The following is a 22,574-nucleotide window of genomic DNA, read 5'->3' on the forward strand; positions in this document are numbered from 1 at the left end:
GGCGCATGAATATAAAATGAATGAATATAAAAAAAAAAAAAAAAAAGTTAAGCCGGGTTACACACTATAAGAAAAATTCTGTATGAGGATGAGGAACGATCGGTTGGTTATCTGTTCATTAGCATAGTGCTTTTGACAGCCGATTCCGACAAAAAAACTAAAAACAAAAACAAAGGAGCTAGCTAGAAATTTTTTATCACACATGAAGAAAACATCCGATTGTTTTCAAAGTGTTAATAGTACAGAAATAATTGAATGGGGGGGGGGGAAGCACGCATGATCAGAAGTAAAGAATGACCCGGAAGAAGGTGGCGACAAACATAGAAATCATACACAAGAAAGATCGCAAGGCTTTGTTTCGGACGCATTTCACCCCCTTCCAGCACAGGCAATTTCAGATCTCAGCACTGCCGTGCTTTGAATGACAATTACTCTTTTTTGAGACAGAGCTTTCTTTCGGTGGTATCTAGTCACCACTGGGTTTTTTTTTGGTTACACAAAAAGAAAAGACTGTAAATGAATACAAAATATTTCAGTTGTAAAACAAAACAGGGATGCAGCCGCTGCTCCCAATGTGACATCCATGCGGGTGCAGAGACCTGAACACGGACAGTGAGAGTTTATTGACACGTACCCGCATAGATTTCATATTGGGAGCAGCAGCTGTGCCCGTTCATCCATTGTGTCCTAATAGACAGGAATAGAACTGCCTGCATTGGACACCTGTGAGTCCCCATGTGGGTAATACACACCCCTCACATGGGGTACACTTTGATCAGCCCTGTGTAAACCAAGCCTTATGGCGACACTGGGACTGACATGGTGGTGATTGAGGACACCGAGTGGCTGGACCATCAGGCCACCTTCTCATGGGGTGCATCAATGTGTACCTGTGCGAGAGCCATGTTTACCTGCATGGGGATACACAGGTGTTCCATGTATCCCTGTGCAGGCAGTCCCATCTGTGTCTATTGGGATGATGGAGCAGCTACACAGACACAACTGCCGCTTACAGTTTTGACATCCATACGGATGTCCCAAATACAGACAGAGCGAGGTCAGGGACACTCATATGTAGGGATGAGCTCAGGCGTGTTCGCAAGGAACACAAGCAGAGCCCGCCAGGAAGTCGGTGCAGCGCTGCGTTAATCACAGGCAGTGAGACATTGCCTGATCTCTGCAGCTGCGCATCGGGGCAATGTCTCACTGCTTGTGATTAGTGCAGCGCTGCGCCGACTTCCTGGCGGGCTCTGCTTGTGTTCCTTGCGAACACGCCTGAGCTCATCCCTACTCATCTGCACAGACAGACGGGTCAGAGCAATCGCGTAGTATAGGGCCAATTTAATTTAGGAGCGGTGCAGTTCCACTTTACAGTATATGTAAAGCCAAACCTTTTTTTTTTTCACTTTGGATTCAAACTTTCTTTTTTTGCCATGTTTGTCATTAGGGAGATCTCCCCTCACTTCCTGTCTAGCAGACGCAACAGGAAGTGATAACATCTTTCCAACGTGAGGAAATTCTCCCAGACCGATGTCACTGGAAAGAGTTTCACCATTGGAAAATATTTTGGATATACCCATTTGTTTCCCAATGACTTTTGGTAATCAGGACAATTAGAGTGAATCTCCCCAACAGGAGCACACAGGAAGGAAGGGAAGAAAAAAAAAAACACAACCCATACACAGCAGGTTGAAAAATAAAAGACAAGTCCATCCAGTTAAACCCACAAAGAGCCACTGGTCCTAACCCTTCACCACTCTATCCCAATACCAAAAAAAAAAAAAACCCCACCTGCAGGCTTCCTGAAAATGAATGGCCCGCAGGTGTCTTTTTCCTGTCCCGTGACTGGTATTGGGCAGTGATGGTGAACCTTGGCACCCCAGATGTTTTGGAACTACATTTCTCATGATGCTCAACTACACTGCAGAGTGCAGGAGCATCATGGGGAAGGTAGTTCCATAACATTTGGGGTGCCAAGGTTTGCCATCACTGGTATAGGTGGTGTCCCCCCCCCCCCCCCGACCCTGGATCGATATAGGAGGTGCGCCTTCCCCCTCCCAATTGGTATAGGAGGTGCCCCCCCCCATCCAAGCATTGGTATAGGGGGATTTCCGCCCCCCCGTCCCGGGAGTGGTATAGGGGGGTTTCCGATCCCCCGTCCTTGTTATAGGGGGGTGTCCCCCGTCCCCGGGAGTGGTATGGGGGGGTGTCCCCCGTCCCCGGGAGTGGTATGGGGGGGTGTCCCCCGTCCCCGGGAGTGGTATGGGGGGGTGTCCCCCGTCCCCGGGAGTGGTATGGGGGGGTGTCCCCCGTCCCCGGGAGTGGTATGGGGGGGTGTCCCCCGTCCCCGGGAGTGGTATGGGGGGGTGTCCCCCGTCCCCGGGAGTGGTATGGGGGGGTGTCGTCCCCCCCGTCCCCGGATTGGTATAGGGGGGGTGTCGTCCCCCCCGTCCCCGGATTGGTATAGGGGGGGTGTCGTCCCCCCCGTCCCCGGATTGGTATAGGGGGGGTGTCCCACCCCCGTCCCCGGATTGGTATAGGGGGGGTGTCCCCCCCCCCCCGTCCCCGGATTGGTATAGGGGGGGTGTCCCCCCCCCCCCGTCCCCGGATTGGTATAGGGGGGGTGTCCCCCCCGGATTGGTATAGGGGGGGTGTCCCCCCCGGATTGGTATAGGGGGGGTGTCCCCCCCGGATTGGTATAGGGGGGGTGTCCCCCCCGGATTGGTATAGGGGGGGTGTCCCCCCCGGATTGGTATAGGGGGGGTGTCCCCCCCGGATTGGTATAGGGGGGGGTGTCCCCCCCGGATTGGTATAGGGGGGGGTGTCCCCCCCGGATTGGTATAGGGGGGGTGTCCCCCCCCCGTCCCCGGATTGGTATAGGGGGGGTGTCCCCCCCCCCGTCCCCGGATTGGTATAGGGGGGGTGTCCCCCCCCCGTCCCCGGATTGGTATGGGGGGGTGTCCCCCCCCCGTCCCCGGATTGGTATAGGGGGGGTGTCCCCCCCCCCGTCCCCGGATTGGTATAGGGGGGGTGTCCCCCCCCGTCCCCGGATTGGTATAGGGGGGGTGTCCCCCCCCGTCCCCGGATTGGTATAGGGGGGGTGCCCCCCCCCCGTCCCCGGATTGGTATAGGGGGGGTGCCCCCCCCCCGTCCCCGGATTGGTATAGGGGGGGTGTCCCCCCCCCGTCCCCGGATTGGTATAGGGGGGGTGTCCCCCCCGTCCCCGGATTGGTATAGGGGGGGGGTGTCCCCCCCGTCCCCGGATTGGTATAGGGGGGGGTGTCCCCCCCCGGATTGGTATAGGGGGGGGTGTCCCCCCCGGATTGGTATAGGGGGGGTGTCCCCCCGTCCCCGGATTGGTATAGGGGGGGTGCCCCCCCCGTCCCCGGATTGGTATAGGGGGGTGTCCCCCCCCGTCCCCGGATTGGTATAGGGGGGTGTCCCCCCCCCGTCCCCGGATTGGTATAGGGGGGGTGTCCCCCCCCCGTCCCCGGATTGGTACAGGGAGGGTGTCCCCCCCCCGTCCCCGGATTGGTACAGGGGGGGTGTCCCCCCCCCGTCCCTGGATTGGTACAGGGGGGGTGTCCCCCCCCGCCCCCGGATTGGTACAGGGGGGGTGTCCCCCCCCGCCCCCGGATTGGTACAGGGGGGGTGTTCCCCCCCCGTCCCGGGATTGGTACAGGGGGGGGTGTCCCCCCCCGTCCCGGGATTGGTACAGGGGGGGGTGTCCCCCCCATCCCGGGATTGGTACAGGGGGGGGGGTGTCCCCCCCCGTCCCGGGATTGGTACAGGGGGGGGTGTCCCCCCCCGTCCCGGGATTGGTACAGGGGGGGGTGTCCCCCCCCGTCCCGGGATTGGTACAGGGGGGGGTGTCCCCCCCCGTCCCGGGATTGGTACAGGGGGGGGTGTCCCCCCGTCCCGGGATTGGTACAGGGGGGGGGTGTCCCCCCCCCGTCCCGGGATTGGTACGGGGGGGGGGTGCCCCCCCGTCCCGGGATTGGTACAGGGGGGGGTGTCCCCCCCATCCCGGGATTGGTACAGGGGGGGTGCCCCCCCGTCCCGGGATTGGTACAGGGGGGGGGGGTGTCCCCCCGTCCCGGGATTGGTACAGGGGGGGGGGTGTCCCCCCCCGTCCCGGGATTGGTACAGGGGGGGGGTGTCCCCCCCCGTCCCGGGATTGGTACAGGGGGGGGGGTGTCCCCCCCGTCCCGGGATTGGTACAGGGGGGGGGGTGTCCCCCCCCGTCCCGGGATTGGTACAGGGGGGGGGTGTCCCCCCCGTCCCGGGATTGGTACAGGGGGGGGGTGTCCCCCCCGTCCCGGGATTGGTACAGGGGGGGGGGGTATCCCCCCCGTCCCGGGATTGGTACGGGGGGGGTGTCCCCCCCGTCCCGGGATTGGTACAGGGGGGGGGGTGTCCCCCCCGTCCCGGGATTGGTACAGGGGGGGGGTGTCCCCCCGTCCCGGGATTGGTACGGGGGGGGTGTCCCCCCCGTCCCGGGATTGGTACAGGGGGGGTGTCCCCCCCGTCCCGGGATTGGTACAGGGGGGGGGGTGTCCCCCCGTCCCGGGATTGGTACAGGGGGGGGGGTGTCCCCCCATCCCGGGATTGGTACAGGGGGGGGGGTGTCCCCCCATCCCGGGATTGGTACAGGGGGGGGGGGTGTCCCCCCATCCCGGGATTGGTACAGGGGGGGGGGTGTCCCCCCATCCCGGGATTGGTACAGGGGGGGGGTGTCCCCCCGTCCCGGGATTGGTACAGGGGGGGTGTCCCCCCGTCCCGGGATTGGTATAGGGTGTGTCCCCCCCCCCCTCCTAGGATTGGAGGTGTCCCTTTGGTATTACAGGTGTACCCCCTCCCCCCAGTATTGTGTCCCCTGTCCCGGTATCGGTGGGCTCCCCTCTGCGGTGTCACTCAGGATAGCGGTGACAGAGGCCTGTAGTCCCGGATGGTATTCCTGTCAGGCCTCTCAGCGGGTACGCAGCCCGCACACACCACAGGAGGGTCACCGATATGGGAGACTCGTCCCAGCGCTGGTCCAGGGGGGGAGGGGGGGGTCTCCCTCACACACCTTCCGGGATCGGTCCCGGTGTCACCTCTCTCTCACCTCTTCTCACACTCCGCCGCCTCGGACACACACACACAGCGCCTCCGCTCTCCTTCTCCCGCCACCTCCTGATTTCCCCGCGCTCTGCCGACCCCGCCTCTTCCCGCTACCACCGACTCAAATGGCACCGGATTGGACAAGAGCAGAGCGCCTGGTGAATGGAGCGCCGAGCTCATCGATGTACGGCGGAGGAAACAGATCCCCTTACTGAAGGCATGGAGGAGATGTCAGTGACAAGCCGTCAGCCGAGCGCCGAGCTTATCGTCCGTCTGCTATACACACAGGCTGAGCACAGAGAGACTTCCCTAGTTACCAACCAGACGTTATTCTCCCCCAAGACTCAGACATTATCAGCATGAGATTCAGTGAGAGAATCTTAGGTGAAAAGTGTGTGAATCTCAGGTAAACATTGTGTTCAGTTCCATGTGTGCGCTGAGCGCAGGAAGATGCGGCGTGTGTCGTTTGACGCCGCGCTGTATTTCACCATGTGCTGCGTTCTACGATTATACTTTGTTCTTACTTTTATTAACCACTTCATCTCCACGAGGTTTTACCTCCTTCATGACCGGACCATTCCTTCCTATTCAGCACTGCGCTACTTTACATGACAATTGCGCGGTCATGCAACGCTCTGCACAAATTACATTTATATCATTTTCCCCCACAAATAGAGCTTTCTTTTGGAGGTATTTGATCACCTCTGGGTGTTTTTTGATTTTTGCAATATAAAAATATGAAAAAAAATATGAAAAAATACCAAACATTTTAGTAAATTCCCCCTCCACCCAATATTTTCTACTTTATGTTATGAAACATATCCAATAAAATCTAATTTCTTTATAAATTTAGGCCAACATGTATTCTGCTACATGTCTTTGGTAAAAAAAAAAAAATCGCAATAAGTGTATATTGATTGGTGTGTGTAAAACTTACAGTGCCTTGCGAAAGTATTCGGCCCCCTTGAACTTTTCAACCTTTTGCCACATTTCAGGCTTCAAACATAAAGATATAAAATTTAAATTTTTTGTGAAGAATCACCAACAAGTGGGACACAATTGTGAAGTGGAACGAAATCTATTGGATATTTTAAACTTTTTTAGCAAATAAAAAACTGAAAAGTGGTGCGTGCAAAATTATTCGGCCCCTTTACTTTCAGTGCAGCAAACTCACTCCAGAAGTTCAGCGAGGATCTCTGAATGATCCAATGTTGTCCTAAATGACTGATGGTGATAAATAGAATCCACCTGTGTGTAATCAAGTCTCTGTATAAATGCACCTGCTCTGTGATAGTCTCAGGGTTCTGTTGAAAGCGCAGAGAGCATCATGAAGACCAAGGAACACACCAGGCAGGTCTGTAATACTGTTGTGGAGAAGTTTAAAGCTGGATTTGGATACAAAAAGATTTCCCAAGCTTTAAACATCCCAAGGAGCACTGTGCAAGCGATCATTTTGAAATGGAAGGAGTATCAGACCACTGCAAATCTACCAAGACCTGGCCGTCCCTCTAAACTTTCAGCTCAGACAAGGAGAAGACTGATCAGAGATGCAGCCAAGAGGTCCATGATCACTCTGGATGAACTGCAGAGAACTACAGCTGAGGTGGGAGAGTCTGTCCATAGGACAACGATCAGTCATACACTGCACAAATCTGGCCTTTATGGAAGAGTGGCAAGAAGAAAGCCATTTCTCAAAGATATCCATAAAAAGTCTCATCTAAAGTTTGCCACAAGCCACCTGGGAGACACACCAAACATGTGGAAGAAGGTGCTCTGGTCAGATGAAACCAAAATCAAACTTTTTGCCCACAATGCAAAACAATATGTTTGGCGTAAAAGCAACACAGCTCATCACCCTCAACACACCATCCCCACTGTCAAACATGGTGGTGGCAGCATCATGGTTTGGGCCTGCTTTTCTTCAGCAGGGACAGGGAAGATGGTTAAAATTGAGGGGAAGATGGATGCAGCCAAATACAGGACCATTCTGGATGAAAACCTGTTGGAGTCTGCAAAAGACCTGAAACTGGGATGGAGATATATCTTCCAACAAGACAATGATTCCAAACATACAGCAAAATCTACAAAGGAATGGTTCACAAATAAACGTATCCAGGTGTTAGAATGGCCAAGTCAAAGTCCAGACCTGAATCCAATCGAGAATCTGTGGAAAGAGCTGAAAACTGCTGTTCACAAACGCTCTCCATCCAACCTCACTGAGCTCCAGCTGTTTTGCAAGGAAGAATGGGCAAGAATTTCAGTCTCTCGATGTGCAAAACTGATAGAGACATACCCCAAGCGACTTGCAGCTGTAATCGCAGCAAAAGTTGGCTCTACAAAGTATTAACGCAAGGGGGCCGAATAATTTTGCACGCCCCACTTTTCATTTTTTTATTAGTTAAAAAAGTTTCAAAAATCCAATAGATTTCGTTCCACTTCACAATTGTGTCCCACTTGTTGGTGATTCTTCACAAAAAATAAAAATGTTATATCTTTATGTTTGAAGCCTGAAATGTGGCAAAAGGTTGAAAAGTTCAAAGGGGCCAAATACTTTCGCAAGGCACTGTATAGCATGTACAAACTATGGGATATACACTGTATTACCAAAAGTATTGGGACACCTGCCTTTACATGAACTTTAACCACTTCTTGCCTGTTGGGCCATCAAATGACAGCTGGGTGGACATCATATGACCATTCTCGCGCACCCCTGGGGGCGGGCATCGTGGCGATCGGTGGTGAGTCAGTCTGACACACCACTACACCGATCTTGGTAAAGAGCCTCTGATGGAGGCTCTTTACCACGTGATCAGCTGTGTTCAGTCACAGCTGATCACAATGTAAACAGGAAGAGCCGTTGATCGGCTTTTCAACGCGAGTAGAGGAGAGCCGATCGGCCGCTCTCCTGATGGGGGGGGGGGGAGGGCTGTGCTGATTATTTATCAGCACAGCCACCCCTCGGATGCCCACCCAGGACCACCAGGATGCCTCCAGGACCACCAGGGATTGCCACCACACTGGATCACCAGGTATGCCACCCTAGACCACCAGGGAAATGCCAAACAGTGCCCATGCCAAATTCCTGCCAGTGCCATCAGTGATGCCTATCAATGTCATCTATCAGTGCCGCAGATCAGTGCCCAGCAGTGCCACCTATCAGTGCCACTCATAAGTACCTATTAGTGCAGCCTTTCAATGCCGCCTATCATTGCCCACCAGTGCCACCCATGAGTGCCCATCAGTGCTGCCTATCAATGCCCATCTGTGCTGCATATCAGTGCCACCCATCAGTGCCCATCGTCAGTACCCTGCAGTGCCACCTCATTGGTGCCACCTTATCAGTGCCTGTTAGTTCCGCCTTATCAGTGAAGGAGAAAACAAACTTATTTTTCATTTTTTTTATTTTTATTTATTTAGCAAAAAATAAAAACCGCATAGGTGATCAAATACCACCAAAAGAAAGCTCTATTTGTGGGAACAAAATGATAAAAATTCTGTTTGGATGCAGTGTAGCATGACCACACAATTGTCATTTAAACAGCAACAGCATTGAAAGCTGAAAATTGGCTTGGGCAGGAATGGAGTGTAAGTGCCCGGTATTGAAGTAGTTAATGGCATCCCAATTCTAAAGTGAGGTACACACTATAAGAAAATCAGGTGAACGTTCGTCAGATTTTTCTCGTTGTTTCACAGCAAATCGGAAACGATGAAAGCAAATTCTTACGAATATTCTCATATGACAAAGGCTTTTTGTGTTTTTTTATTGTTTCTTATCATGCACAGTTTTTCTTTTCAGATTTTTCTTGTACAAAAATTGTTCATTCTGTTCCTGTATGAGAAAAATGTTGGCACTTTGCTGGCCATACACCATACAAAAAAAAATCAGCCACACCCATGTTCAAAAAAACGAACTTTCGGCCGTGAGAGCAAACGATAGTGCCATCATATAATGACCGATAAATCGTTCAGTGGACATAAATAAATGCATCTTTTGTTTGTTTTTTACATACACCTAGTGCAGGCAGTTCGGACGGCAAACACATTAACCTTTCAATTTATCGTTCGTTCTGCAGAAAATTTCCAAACTTGTCCTTCGTTTTTTCGGCTCAAAAACGTCCCAAGGATTATCGATTTTGTGCCCATTAACTGGCCGAAAAACGAACGAAGTGCCTAAATGACCGAATTTCGGCCGATTTCTCATATAGTGAATGGCCAGCGTTAGTCTGTAGGGTTCAATATTGAGTTGGCCCACTCTTTGCAGCTATAACAGCTTAAGCCCAGGTTCACACTGAGCTGTGGGAATGAAGCCGTGTGAGTTCGGCTATGCTCGCACGATTTTACTCCCGCATGTCAGTCTTGATTTCGGTGGCGATTTCACAGACATCTGCACAGATGTCAATGAAACTCGCACCCAGAAATCGCAAAAAATAGTACAGAAACTACTTTTTGAAATCGGTGCAGTATGAATGGGGAGCAGGCGAGTTAAATTTGGTGTTATCTCTCTCACTTTCTCATACTGGTCACTGGAAGTTCAACATGGCACCGCATGGCAAAGAACTCTCTGAGGATCTGAAAAAAAAGAATTGTTGCTCTACAAGTGGTGGCCTGTCCATGGGGGGGGGGGGGGGTGCATGCCCCCCTCCCCTCTTCAGGCAGCTACAAAAAAAAGGTGCTTAAGTGCACAGACACAGTGAGACGCCGGACACAGTGCACTTATGGGTAGCGCCACGTCTATGTAATCACGAGATTGCAGACGTGGTGCTTCATTTGCAGGCGTCTAGCCTGCCTTGCGGTGCTTTGTGAAGCGCCAAGTAGCTTACATCCGGCGCTCATAGTATATATTACTACGCCGCTGCCTGTGAAAGGAGACATCGCAGGAGAGGACACCACAGCAAGGTAAGTACACAGGCGCAGACTGTGGGACTACATAGTGCTCTGAGAGGAGCCCTGTAATGTACACAGTGCCCTAGACGGTGGTATGAAGTATTTCTTTTTTTTTATCTCATGGACGAAAAGTGAGAAATAATGTATATATCATACAATCATTCCATAAACACATACCAGATACACTGCATATATCATTTGAGGAAAGTATGCTTATAAAATAGATAAAATAAATATATGTCCCCGGATTTCATTTAGAAAATCTGGTCACCTTAAGCTAAGGACTGTAAAGAGTGACTATGTGGAATCTTGCCCTATCTGTGCCTGGAACAAGTGCCACCAAACCAAGGCTTGGGGTCTGTTCAAACCCTTAGGCCGCGTACACACGGGCAGACTGTCTGTCCAACTTAGTCCGCTGAAACACATTTCAGTGGACAGTCCGCTCGTGTGTGGGCTTCAGCGGACTTTTTCAGCGGACTGTCTGGCGGACTAAGTCTTTCGGAATTTCCGTAATATTGTCCGTCCAACTTTGGTTTCAGCGGACAGTCCGCTCGTGAGTAGGCAAGTTGGACGGACTAAGTATGGCGCATGCTCAGAAAGGATTTACACGGCCGAAGGTTGCATTGCAGTGTATTGGACGTCGTATTTCTAGTCCCAGCGTACGTGCTGTACACGTCATCGCGCAAGCTTTCAACGGACTGTCTGTTCATCGTGTGTGGTCAAGTCCGTTCATTCAAAAGTAGGACGGACTGTCTGTCGGATTGTCTGACGGACTTAGTTGGCCAGACAGTCCGCCCGTGTGTACGCGGCTTTATCCATTCCAGACAGACCCTGGAGGTCTATTTCTATGGATTTCATTGTAGAGCTCCCGCCCCCGCAGAAGGCCACTCCGTTATATTTGTAGTTGTGGACCGGCTATTAAAGATGGCACACTTTATTCCATTGAAAGGAACACCATCTGCCCCTGAAACGGCACTGGTTTTCATCAGAGAAATTGTCCGGCTTCACGGAGTTCCTGTCAACATTACCTCGGATAGGGGAGTATAGTTTACCTCCAGGTTCTGGAAAGCTTGCAAATCCCTTGGCATCGAATTGTCCTTCTCCTCTGCCTACCACTCACAGACAAATGGGCAGACGGAGAGGACCAACCAGACCCTTAAGCAGTTCCTGTGATGCTTCTCTTTGCTCTCCCAGGACAATTGGACAATTCGATGTCCCTATTACCCCTGGCTGACAATAACTCTACTCATTCTTCCATAAAACAAACTCCCCTATTCGCCAATTACGGATATCACCCATCATTCTTACCCAACTCTCTTCTAGAATGTCCGGTGCCAGCCGCTTTCGAAAACAATACATTTCTTCAACTCAAACAACAAATTGCTACAGGAAACCATGGCAAAGGTGCAGGAAGGGAATAAGGAAATCTTTGATAGAAAGAGACGGGGAGAACTGAAACCCGGAGATTGGGTATGGCTATCCACTGTGAATCTAATGCCTTGTACACACGGTCGGACATTCCGACCACAAAATCCATCTGATTTTTTTCAGACGGATTTTGTCCGAAACTGGCGTTGCATACACATGGTCGGACAAGGTTGTCGAAAAAGTTCAGAGCGTGATGGCGTTCGTTTGTTACGACGGGACTACGTTGAGGCTAGAAGCCAATAGCTTAGGTCTCTTAATATGATCTGAGCATGTGTGGCACTTTGTCCAATTGGAATTTTCTACAAATGATCGCAAAAAGTCTGATCGGATTTTTTTGTTGGAAAATTTGAGATCCTGCTCTCAAATCTTTTCCGTCTGAATTTCCGACCAGAAAAAGTCAGATAGAGCCCATCACGATCGGATTTTCTGACAATATAATCCAATCAGACCTTTTCCGTTGGCATTTCCGACTGTGTGTACAGGGCATAAGGCTTGCTTGCCCCTCTAAGAAGCTGGGTCCTAGGTTCGCAGGCCTCTTTTCAGTGAAGAGAAGGATCAATGAGGTGGCCTATAAGCTGGAATTGCCGGAATCCTTTTCGGGTACACTCCGTTTTCCATGTCTCCTTTTCTTAAGCCCGCTTGTGCTAATCCTTTAGCTGGACGAAGTTCTGATCCTCCTGAACCTGTGATTGTTAATGGGGAAGAAGAATAGGAGGTGGAAGCAATTATGGACTGCTGAAAAAGGAATAATCAGATCCAATTCTTGGTGAAGTGGAAGGGTTACGGCCCAGAAGAAAATTCTTGGGAACCAGAAAATAACATCCATGCCAAGAGATTAATCCTGTCCTTCAAAAGAGCTCATCCAGAGGCTGCCACTTGGGGGGGAGGCAATGTCAGGAAAGGCTGGGAGCAACAGTTCCACACGGGCGTGTGTGCGCAGGCCCACGGTTGTTGGCGCCAGAAGCCCTATTTAAACTCTGTCATAATGGGGGATCTTGCTGCTTGATCTACAGCATTCCCTGAGAGATTCCTGTGTTCCTGATCTGTTCCTGAAATTACCAGCTTACCTTGTGACTATCTGTTGCCATCCACCTGCACCTGACCTCGGCCTGTCCACGACCTCGCTCCTGTCTAACCCTTTGGCTTACCTGCACCTGTCTGTTACCGACGCAGCTTGCCCAGTGACCTTCCCTCAGCTTTCTGCATCTGTTCCAGTACTGCTCTCATGTACATGACCTGGCCTGCCTGACCTTCCTGCGTCTCATCCTTGGGACCATCCTCCTGCATGCTGTGAAGTGCCTGCCTCATAGCTTCAGCTTCCAGTCTACTGCATCCCACCTGCTGTTCCAGTGTCTCAGCTGCATCCGGAGCATCAGTCCTGCCTATCAGCTGTTGATCCTGCCAGGCACTCATGCTTTGCTGTACTCCTGTGCCTCTTATCAGCTCTACCAGGGGCCGCGAGTTAGGATTGTAAGGGAGGCCTCCCTCTGAATATTGGGCTCAATAACCAGGTACGTGACACATACTAAGGAGGTGGATTACTGGAACCATGTCCTGTGGTCTGATGAGACCAATATAAATTTATTTGGTTCACATGGTGTCAAGCATGTGTGGCGGCAACCAGGTGAGGAGTACAAAGACAAGTGTGTCTTGCCTACAGTCAAGCATGGTGGTGGAAGTGTCATGGTCTGAGTGCTGCCGGCACTGGGGAGCTACAGTTCATTGCGGCAATCATGAATTCCAACATGTACTGTGACATACTGAAGCAGAGCATGATCCCCTCCCTTCAGAGACTGGGCCGCAGGGCAATATTCCAATATAATAACGACCCCAAACACACCTCCAAGGTGACCACTACCTTGCTAAAGAAGCTGAGGGTAAAGGTGATGGACTGGCCAAGCATGTCTCCAGACCTAAACCCTATTGAGCATCTGTGAGAGTTCCACATCCTTGTAGCCCTAACAATGAGGAACACCCTATGCAGTTTAAGGTTAAACCACTTCTCCTCCAGGCGCATTGTGTGTCCCTGTGTTCTTATACATTCCCTAAGTCTGAATAGTTTAATTCCTATGCTGGGATCCCCATTGAGATATTTGTAGATCGCTATCATGTCCCCTCTCAAGCGTCTCATTTCCAGCGAGAATAAATTTAGTGTTTGCAGCCGTTCCTTTTAATTTAGGTCCCCCAGTACCCTTATTAGTTTTGTTGCCCTTCTTTGGACATCTAATGATTGGTAAGCTGTAATATATTAAATTTTTTATTTTATTTTTGTTTAATACTGCTTTAACCGCTTAGCGGCCGCCCCACTTACATTTATTGTGGAGCCTGTGCCGCATCACATACCTAGTACCCAGTACATGATCTGACACTTCCAAGTCTGGGGCGCACGTGCACGCCACCATGGTCCTACTCCCACCATGATTGGAAACAGCGGGAGCCAATCAGTGAATCCAGTGAACTCGATGTCCACCGGGACCCACCGATCATTCAGGAAAAAGGCAGAACGGCGGCCTGCCTATGTAAACAAGGCAGACCGCCGTTCTGTGAGAGGGGAATGTGCTGATCCTGTGTTGCTACTATGCAGGAACACGGATCTTTACATTCCCCCAGTCTAAGCACCTCCCCCACAGTTAGTAAGCACACCCAGGGAACACATTTAACCCTTTAATCGGCCCTGATGTTAACTCCTTCCCAGCCAGTGTCATTTGTACAGTGACAGTGCATATTTTTTAGCACTGATCGCTGTATTAGTGTCACTGGTCCCCAAAAAGTGTCAGTTAGGTGTCTGATTTGCCTGCCGCAATATCACAGTCCCACTATAAATCACTGATCGCTGCCATTACTAGCAAAAATAAATAAATACAAATATCGCTATAACCTTTGCGCAAACCAATCAATATACGCTTATTGGGATTTTTGTTACCAAATATATGTAGCAGAATACATATTGGCCTAAATTGATGAAGAGTTTTTTACATTTTTTTTATTGGGAATGTTTTATAGCAGAAAGCAAAAATTATTGTTATTGTTTTTCAAAATTGTCAGTTTTTTTTTGGTTTATAGCACAAAAAATAAAAAATCGCAGAGGTGACCAAAAGAAAGCTCTATTTGTGGGGAAAAAAGAACATAAATATTATTTGGGTACAGTGTCGCACGACCGTGCAATTGTCAGTTAAAATAATGCAGTGCCGTCTCGCAAAAAATTGGCCTGGTCATGAAGGGGGTAAATCTTCCAGAGCTGAAGTGGTTAAAGTTCCCTGAAGAGAGTCACACACTACAAAGAAAAGCCAAGTGCAACAATGTCAGTCCTCCTGCCACCAAGCAGGGGTATAATCCAAAAGTCATGTGTTTTTATTTTGTCTCCAAACACAAAGTACAAAAGGGCGTAGATCAGTGGTCTTAAAACTGCGGCCCAGGGGCCAGATATGGCCCTTTCCTTGCCTTTATCCGGCCTTGGATACCAAAAATGGGGCACCATTTTCTCCACTGACGCCAATGAAGAGGCACTATTCCTTCCCCTTTTATCAACAATTGGCACTATCCCACCTCCTAAAACATGGGACTATTCCTCAGACTGACACCAACAATGAAACACCATTTTCTCCACTGACACCAGTGATAGGGCACTATTCCTTTCCTTGATACCAACAATTGGCACTATTCCTTCCGTTAATACCAATGGCGTGGCATTGTATACTCCCATTGAAGCCAACGCATTTTCTACTCACATTGGCCACATTCTGGCCCCCAGAGAGTCTGATGGACAGTAAACTGGCCCTTTGTTTAGAAAGTTTAGAGACCCCTGCCATAGATAAAAGAGCTCCTTGAAGACAGACTTCTGATCATACAAACACACACTGGCACATTTAATACAGATGTACCACTTGTTTTGACCACTAGATGGGGTGATTTACCATCAAAGCATCTCTAAAAAGTATTTCTAAATTTTATAGCATATAGACATCTAACCGAGAAGACCCGCAGGTTGCCAACATCCCAAATTAGACAATAGTAAATATGGAGTACCCCCAGGGAATTTCTAAGGGACTTTAGGGGCAACTAATAAACAGATTATTTTTAAAAAATAGAAATGTATTCATATAAAATATGTGGCGCATACATCACCATAAGCAAATGCATAAAAAGACAAGAACAGAATCATATATCATATATAAGTACACATCCTTTAATGTTAAGCCCGAATATTAAAAAATATTATAGCAGATCCTAAGGTATTTTCACTTGACCTTTCTACATTACCCTAACCTGTAAGGCCTCATTCACATAACAGTAACACAGCCATAAAAAAATGTACTGATCATTAATGCGAAAAAGAAAAGTTCCTCGTAATGATCAGTAACTAGATCCATTTTTAATGCCTAAAAATTGTCCAGTTCTTTTTTTTCAATGGTATACGTGTATACGCATATCCTCAGATGCAAATTTTTTTATTTTGTGTTAAGAATCTGAAGGCAGTGCATTTTTAAAGCGGAGTTCCACCCAGAAATAGAACTTCCGCTGACATTTGGCACCTTTCAGTGGGGAGGGGATACCTGTCAAATCTGCTCCCATATCTGGGGAAAGATCGCTGAACTACGTAATGTCCTCTTCCAACCCAACCCCCTACCCCCCCCCCCCCCCCCCCCCCCCAAGGTCCCAGAAGACAGCACAGACCATTCAGAATACGCAGCGTGACTCGCGCATGCACAGTTGGGAACAGGCTGTGATGCCGCAAGGATGCCGGCGCCTGCACCCGGAGCTGAGGGATGGGTCGGCTTCAGGTGCTGATATTGTGGGCTCCTGGACAGGTAAGTGTCCTTATATTAAAAGTCAGCAGCTACAGTATTTGTAGCTGCTGACTTTAAAGTGGAAGGCCACCCTAAAAAAAATAAAATAATAAAAAAATAAATAAATAAACATTTGAAAACATTTTTTACCTTGCCAGAAATCCCTGTTGCTAGGCAGTCTTCCTAATCTGCCTTCTTCCTGCTCCTCAGTGATCTTCGTCTTCTCCCCTCCTCCGAGTTGTCTTCTGGGTAATGGGGCGCGCTGTGTTCTGGGAACTGTGTGTATGCGAATGCGCAGTAGGAAACGGGCAGTGAAGCCGATGGCAGCACTGGGACCCGAAAGCCGAGGGACATGTCAGCCTCGGCGGCCGACATCGCGGGCGCCCTGGAAAGGTAAGTCTCCTTATTAAAAGTCAGCAGCTACTTTTGTTTCAGCTGCTGACTTTAAAAAATTTTTTTTTTACGGCTGAAACACAGCTTTAAATATTTTTTTTTCCCCAGGCGCCGCTTTAAGCACCTGCGTGAATGCCTCCATTGAAATCAATGCAGCTGCATCCAGACCCATAAAGTAAAAACTGTTTTAAATCCTTTTTTTACAGCCATGTGAATGAGGCCTAATAAGTATGCAACACTGCTCCAAGTCTGATAATAGAAGAGCACAGCTACTGGAGGGTCGGATGACCCTGTTCACCAAGCAGGAAGTGTGCTCAAAGAGTCAAGTGACCAATCAGCTTTCGTCAAGTTCCTGGGTATGTGAGTATATAAAAACTCAAAGAGTAACTCCACCTGTGTTCAGAAAAAAAAAAACATTCTTCTCTCAGAGAACTATGTACATTGCATAGATTTTAACAAACTATGTTGCAGATCCCTACCTTTTGTTATTCTGAAGAAATAGCTGTTTGTTGGTCTGTGTCCAAGTGCACAGTTAATCTAATGGGAGTGATTTTATAATTATCAATCAGCTGCTGCACTTGCAGGGTTTATAGTGGCAGGATCAGCATTCCTATGTGATATCCCTTTGGGAGTAGCTCACTAAAAATGAAATATTTGTTGCAGGGGATGCCCAAAATCTGACTTGTATCTTAGTAGACAAGTAAGCCAATCACAAAAGCAGGAAATTACATTTCTTTATAGTACATCACGGGACAAAGAGCGACAGTAATAACTGTATGGGTTACATGGCACCTTCAGGACACTGGCACACCCTAAACAGGAAGTTCAATTCCCCATATAACCCCTCCCACTACTGGGAGTACCTCAGTTTTTTCACCAGTGTCTTAGGTGTTGGTCACGAGTAAAGATGTGCTGTGCTGAGCTCCACTGGAATATTCCTTACTGGGGCTAGCCATGCAACCGGATCCATTCAAAGTGTCTTTTCCAGGCCGAATTGAATTGTACCCGGGCTTAGTGTCCAAAAACAAGGTTTTGTAATGCTTCTCTTTTTAGAGAGCTGGACCCCGGGATCCAGTGTTTGGTTTTTTCAGCCATATTCCTGGTGGGGTGTTCTTTACAGGCCCGGGGCTGTGGATCACCCGATAAAAAAGGTGGCACCATTCCCTCAAGGTTTTCTAAATGGAGCCCACTGTGAGAGGGGAAGATTGGGTCTGTTACCACAGAACCCTGCAGCTGGCTAAGGTAAGGGAGATTCCTAAGGAATTTTTCTAATTCTTGTTTTCTCCTTTAAAGTAAATGTTGCTATGCCTATAGTCACCACCGGGGGCTGTCAAGGGCACATACCTGTTCCATGCTTGTCAGTCTAGCCTCTGTGTACAAGCCCAGGGTCCAGGTAAAGTCGTGGCAAAGGGGGGTTTTCTCCTACTAGGAATGTCCCCCCACTTGGATAGCTTTCCTCCAGGCAGTAGGAGCATGGCATCAGATGGCGGTATGCTGAACCGCTCCCACCGCCATTACGGTGGTTCCCTTCGGCAGCTCTCCTCCTCTCCTTCTCCCCCAGCCCACCTCCATGCGGTTCGGTCAGGATCAGAGCCCACTCGCACGGGAAAATGCTCTATTTTAAAATAAATGAGGGAGGGGGTGCGATGGGTGGTCGGAGAAAGGGGGCTTAGCAGCGTTGGTGCGATTTAGCATCCACAACGTGGGCTGCATAGCTATGAAATTAACTTTTTTTCAGGTGCATACAGCCAGGAGGGACACAGAGTGGACGGGTGGCATGTAAGTGAGTGACACAGGCATTCCCAGGCACATTTATTTTAAGCATCAGGCTGAGCTTAATAGCAGCGGCAGTTGCTGGACTATTGCTCAGCAGTGGGTGTATTTTTTTTGGTGGTACCTTTGCATTTGTGCTCGGCACTATGAGCAGAGGAGGTGGTTCAAATGCATCAAAGACCAAGGACACAAAGGGGTTGCCCTCAGGTCCTAAGGACCCTACCTCTGCAACACCATCCCATACTAAGGAAGCTGGTCAGAGTGAGCCATCAGGGTCTGAAATTGTTTTCGGCACTTCAGCCCCTGCCTATATAACTGAGCAGGTTTTCTCCTCAGCTATGAGTGGGTTAGAGGAAAGATTAGTGGCTTTAATCATGTCTTCACGTAGTGGAAGAAAACGCATTAGGTTCCCTTCTACCACCCAGGATCCCCAAACGGAGGAACTGTGGGAGGGGGAAGATGAATCCCGCTCAGGGGACCGTGAACAGGCTGATGATTCCTCTACCGAGGAATCAAGTGGGGAAGGACCTTCTTCAACTTCCCATGCTGAGAAGTTGCTGGTGCATTCTTTTACTGAAATGGTCCGCGCCACATTTAAGCTACCCTTAATGGAGTTGGTTGAAGAGCCCACTTCCTTTTTTGGTTCACTAAAGCCCCCGCAAGCCTTACGTGCCTTTCCTGTCCATTCATTACTAGAAAAGCTTGTGTATTCTGAGTGGAATCACCCAGATAAGCACTTTTTTCCTCCAAAGAAGTTTTCAACACTTTATCCTATGGAGATAAAATTCGCTAAAATGTGGAGTATACCAGCAATTGACGCTGTTATATCCTCTGTGAATAAAAGTTTGACTTGTCTGGGTGACAATGCGCAAATGCTTAGGGATCCAACTGATAAAAGATTGGAATTCCTGTTAAACATTTTCTCCCTGGCAGGTTCAGTGGCTCAACCTGCAGTGGCGGAAATTGGGGTATGTGAGTCCTTGAAAGACCATTTGAAACAGGTGCTCAAGGTGTTTTCCCTGAACAGCAGGCCCAGGAATATGCTGAGCTGCCAGCAGCTTTGTGCTTTGCAATTGACGCAAGAGATTCTATTTTTCAAACCTCTCGTCTTATGCTTGGTTAAGTACATATGCGTAGAATCTTATGGTTAAAAGGTTGGTCAGCCAAAACGCAGTGCACGAAGCTCCTGGCTGGTTTTCCTTTTCGTGGTGAAAAGTTGTTTGGGGAGGATGTGGACAAATATATCCAAGAAATATGTGGGAAAAGTACCCTTTTGCCAGTTAAGAAAAAGGGTAAAGGTCCCTCATTTAAATGGCCTCCACCATCAGGTTCAAGAAGTAAACTTCAGGGTCAACCCCAGGGACAAAAGAAGTCCTGGGGGAGGAAACCCGCAAGACAGAAAGCTAAAGCCTCTTTATGAAGGGGTGCCCCCGCTCGTTTGAGTGGGGGGAAGACTTCTGCGGTTCTCAAAGGTCTGGCAGGAAGAATTTCGGGACAGATGGGTGGTCTCCACAATAGCTCTAGGTTACAAACTAGAGTTCCGAGAGTTCCCACCTCTTCGCTTCCTCAGGTCAAATGCCCCCAAAAATCCAGAGAAAAAAGTCTCTCATTCTAGCTTTATACCGACATTTGTCCCACAAGGTCATCATGGTGGTTCCTGTGGAAGAGCAGGGGTCAGGGTTTTTTCCAAACCTTTTCATGGTACCAAAACCAAAAGTGGATGTCAGGCCAATTCTAGATCTCAAAGATCTAAATTCGATTCCTGAAGATTCGCTCTTTTCTCATGGAATCAATCCAATCAGTAGTCTCCATCCTACAAGGAGGAGAGCTTCTGCCATCAATCGACATCAATGATGCATATCTGCATGTACCTATTTTCCCTACTCATCAGAAGTATCTCAAAGTAGGAATTAATTTTCAGTTTCTAGCCTTGCCTTTCAGTCTAGCTACTGCACCTCGGGTGTTTACAAAACTTCTGCCCCCCCAGATTAAGTACTCAAGGTATAAAAATAATAGCATACCTGGACGACCTGCTCTTAATAGACCGGTCGGTAGTCCTGTGGTCACCACAGTCAACTATCTGGAATACATAGGTTGGGTCATCAACCTAAATAAATCTTCTATAAAGCCAGTAAGTAAATGAGAGTACTTGGGTCTGGTCATAGATACAGCCCAGAAGAAGGCATTTTTACCCCAGGCAAAGATCAGCGCCATAAAGGAGCTGGTCCAAGGGGTCAGGGCAAAGAAGGGTCCTTCCATTTGTATGAGGTTGTTGGGGAAGATGGTGGCTTCATTCTAAGCAGTTCCCTATGCTCAGTTTCATTGGAGACTGCTGCAAAACAGTATCCTATTGGCCTGGAACAAGAAGATTCAGGCACTAGATTTTCCAATCCATTTGTCGCCAAAAGTGTGCCAGAGCCTCAGTTGGTGGAGGATATCCGAGAATCTGCAGCAGGGGAAATCCTTCTTACCAGTTACCTGAAAGGTGGTGACAACAGATGCCAGCCTTTCAGGTTGGGGAGCAGTCCTGGAAGAAGCATCTGTTCAAGGGAAATGGTCCAGAACCGAAAGGACCTTGCCCATTAATATTCTAGAAATTCAGGCGGCACGTCTAGTCCTTAGGGCCTGGGCATTAAGGTTGCAGAATTCTCCTGTCAGGATTCCATCCGACAATGCCACAGCAGTGGCTTATATCAATCACCAAGGGGGCACCAGACGTCAGGCAGCCCAGGGAGAGGTAAACCATATCCTAACCTGGGCAGAAAAACATGTGCTGTGCATTTTGGCAATGTTCATTCCAGGGGTAGAGAACTAGCAGGCAGACTACTTAAGTCGCCAGCAGTTGTTCCCAGGGGAATGGTCCCTTCACCCTGACATCTTCCTGACTATATGCCAAAGATGGGGGACTTTGTGTCAAGAACAAGGGATTCACTCGCATTCGGAAACAGATGCGTCGGTGACCCCATGGGATCAGTTCTCACTGATTTATGAATTCCTTCCTATTCTGCTGCTACTTCGACTTCTTCGCAGGATCAAGCAAGAAAGGAAGTCGGTAGTTCTTGTGACCCAGAAGATCTTGGTATGCAGAAATAGTAAAGATGGTGGTAGGGGCCCCATGGCCCCTACCACCACGTCCAGACCTGCTAATCGCAAAGACCAAAAATCCTACTTTACAAATGCTAAATTTAACGGTTTGGCTATTGAAACCCACATTCTAAGGAATTGTGGGCTTTCAGGCTCAGTGATACCTACCTCGATTAATGCAAGGAAGCCAGCTTCTAGAGTCATTTATTATAGAGTCTGGAAGGCATATGCTTCTTGGTGTGAATCCAGTGGTTGACATCCTAGGAAGTATGTCATAGGAAGAATTCTTGCCTTTCTGCAAATGGGGCTAGAAATGAAACTGGCCTTGAGTACTATCAAGGGCAAGGTCTCGGCCTTAACAGTATTGTTTCAGCGTCAGCTTGCTTCGCATTCTTTGATTCAAAGCTTTATACAAGGGGTAACATGGCTTAATCCACCGGTTAGGGCACCCCTGAACCCATGGTACTTATATTTAGTTCTGTCGGCATTACAGTCGGCATGAGCCGATACGACATATTCCTTTGGTCCTTTTGACAAGGAAGCTAGTTTTTTTTCTGGTAGCCATTGCTTCTGCAATAAGGGTATCAGAGTTGGCAGCTCTTGTAAAGAGCCATATTTAATTGTTCACAAGGGTAGAGTAGTATTGCATCCTCATCCTAGCTTTCTGCCACAGGTGGTTTCAGGTTTTCCTAAACCAGGATATTGTTTTACCTTCATTTTTTCCAGATCCCTGTTCTAAGGAAGAAAAGTCACTACACTCTTTGGATGTAGTGAGAGCTGTCAAGAGCTATTTGAAAGCGACTGCTCAGATTTGAAAAACAGATGTTTTGTTCATGTTGCCTGAAGGTCCTAGGAAAGGACAGGCAGCATCGAAATCCACTATTGCCAAATGAATTCGGCAGGTAATTATTCAAGCTTATGGCTTGAAGAAGGTTCCACCTTTTCAGGTCAAAGCGCACTCCACCAGGGCTGTTAGTGCTTTGTGGGCAGTGCATTACCAAGCCTCCATAGCTCAAATCTGCAAGGCCGCAACCTGGTCTTCAGTCTATACATTCACCAGATTCTATTAGGTGGATGTAAGAAGGCATGAGGATATCTCATTTGGGCGCAGTGTGCTGCAGG

General features: G+C 49.0%; 1 protein-coding gene across 2 annotated transcripts in view; it reads right to left on the reverse strand.

Moving 5' to 3' along the window:
- RIF1 (replication timing regulatory factor 1) overlaps nt 1-5,245 on the reverse strand; it is a 79,021-nt gene extending 73,776 nt beyond the window's left edge. For both annotated transcript variants that reach the window (XM_077447718.1, XM_077447717.1), the window contains exon 1: nt 5,108-5,245. The gene's annotated coding sequence lies outside the window, so the exon portion shown is untranslated. The remainder of the gene's footprint in view (nt 1-5,107) is intronic.
- Nucleotides 5,246-22,574: the final 17,329 nt, after the last annotated feature.

This window comes from Lithobates pipiens, unplaced genomic scaffold (assembly GCF_037356315.1).
Source record: "Lithobates pipiens isolate NorthernLeopardFrog02 unplaced genomic scaffold, aLitPip1_a1.2 Scaffold_22, whole genome shotgun sequence".
NCBI lineage: Eukaryota > Metazoa > Chordata > Amphibia > Anura > Ranidae > Lithobates > Lithobates pipiens.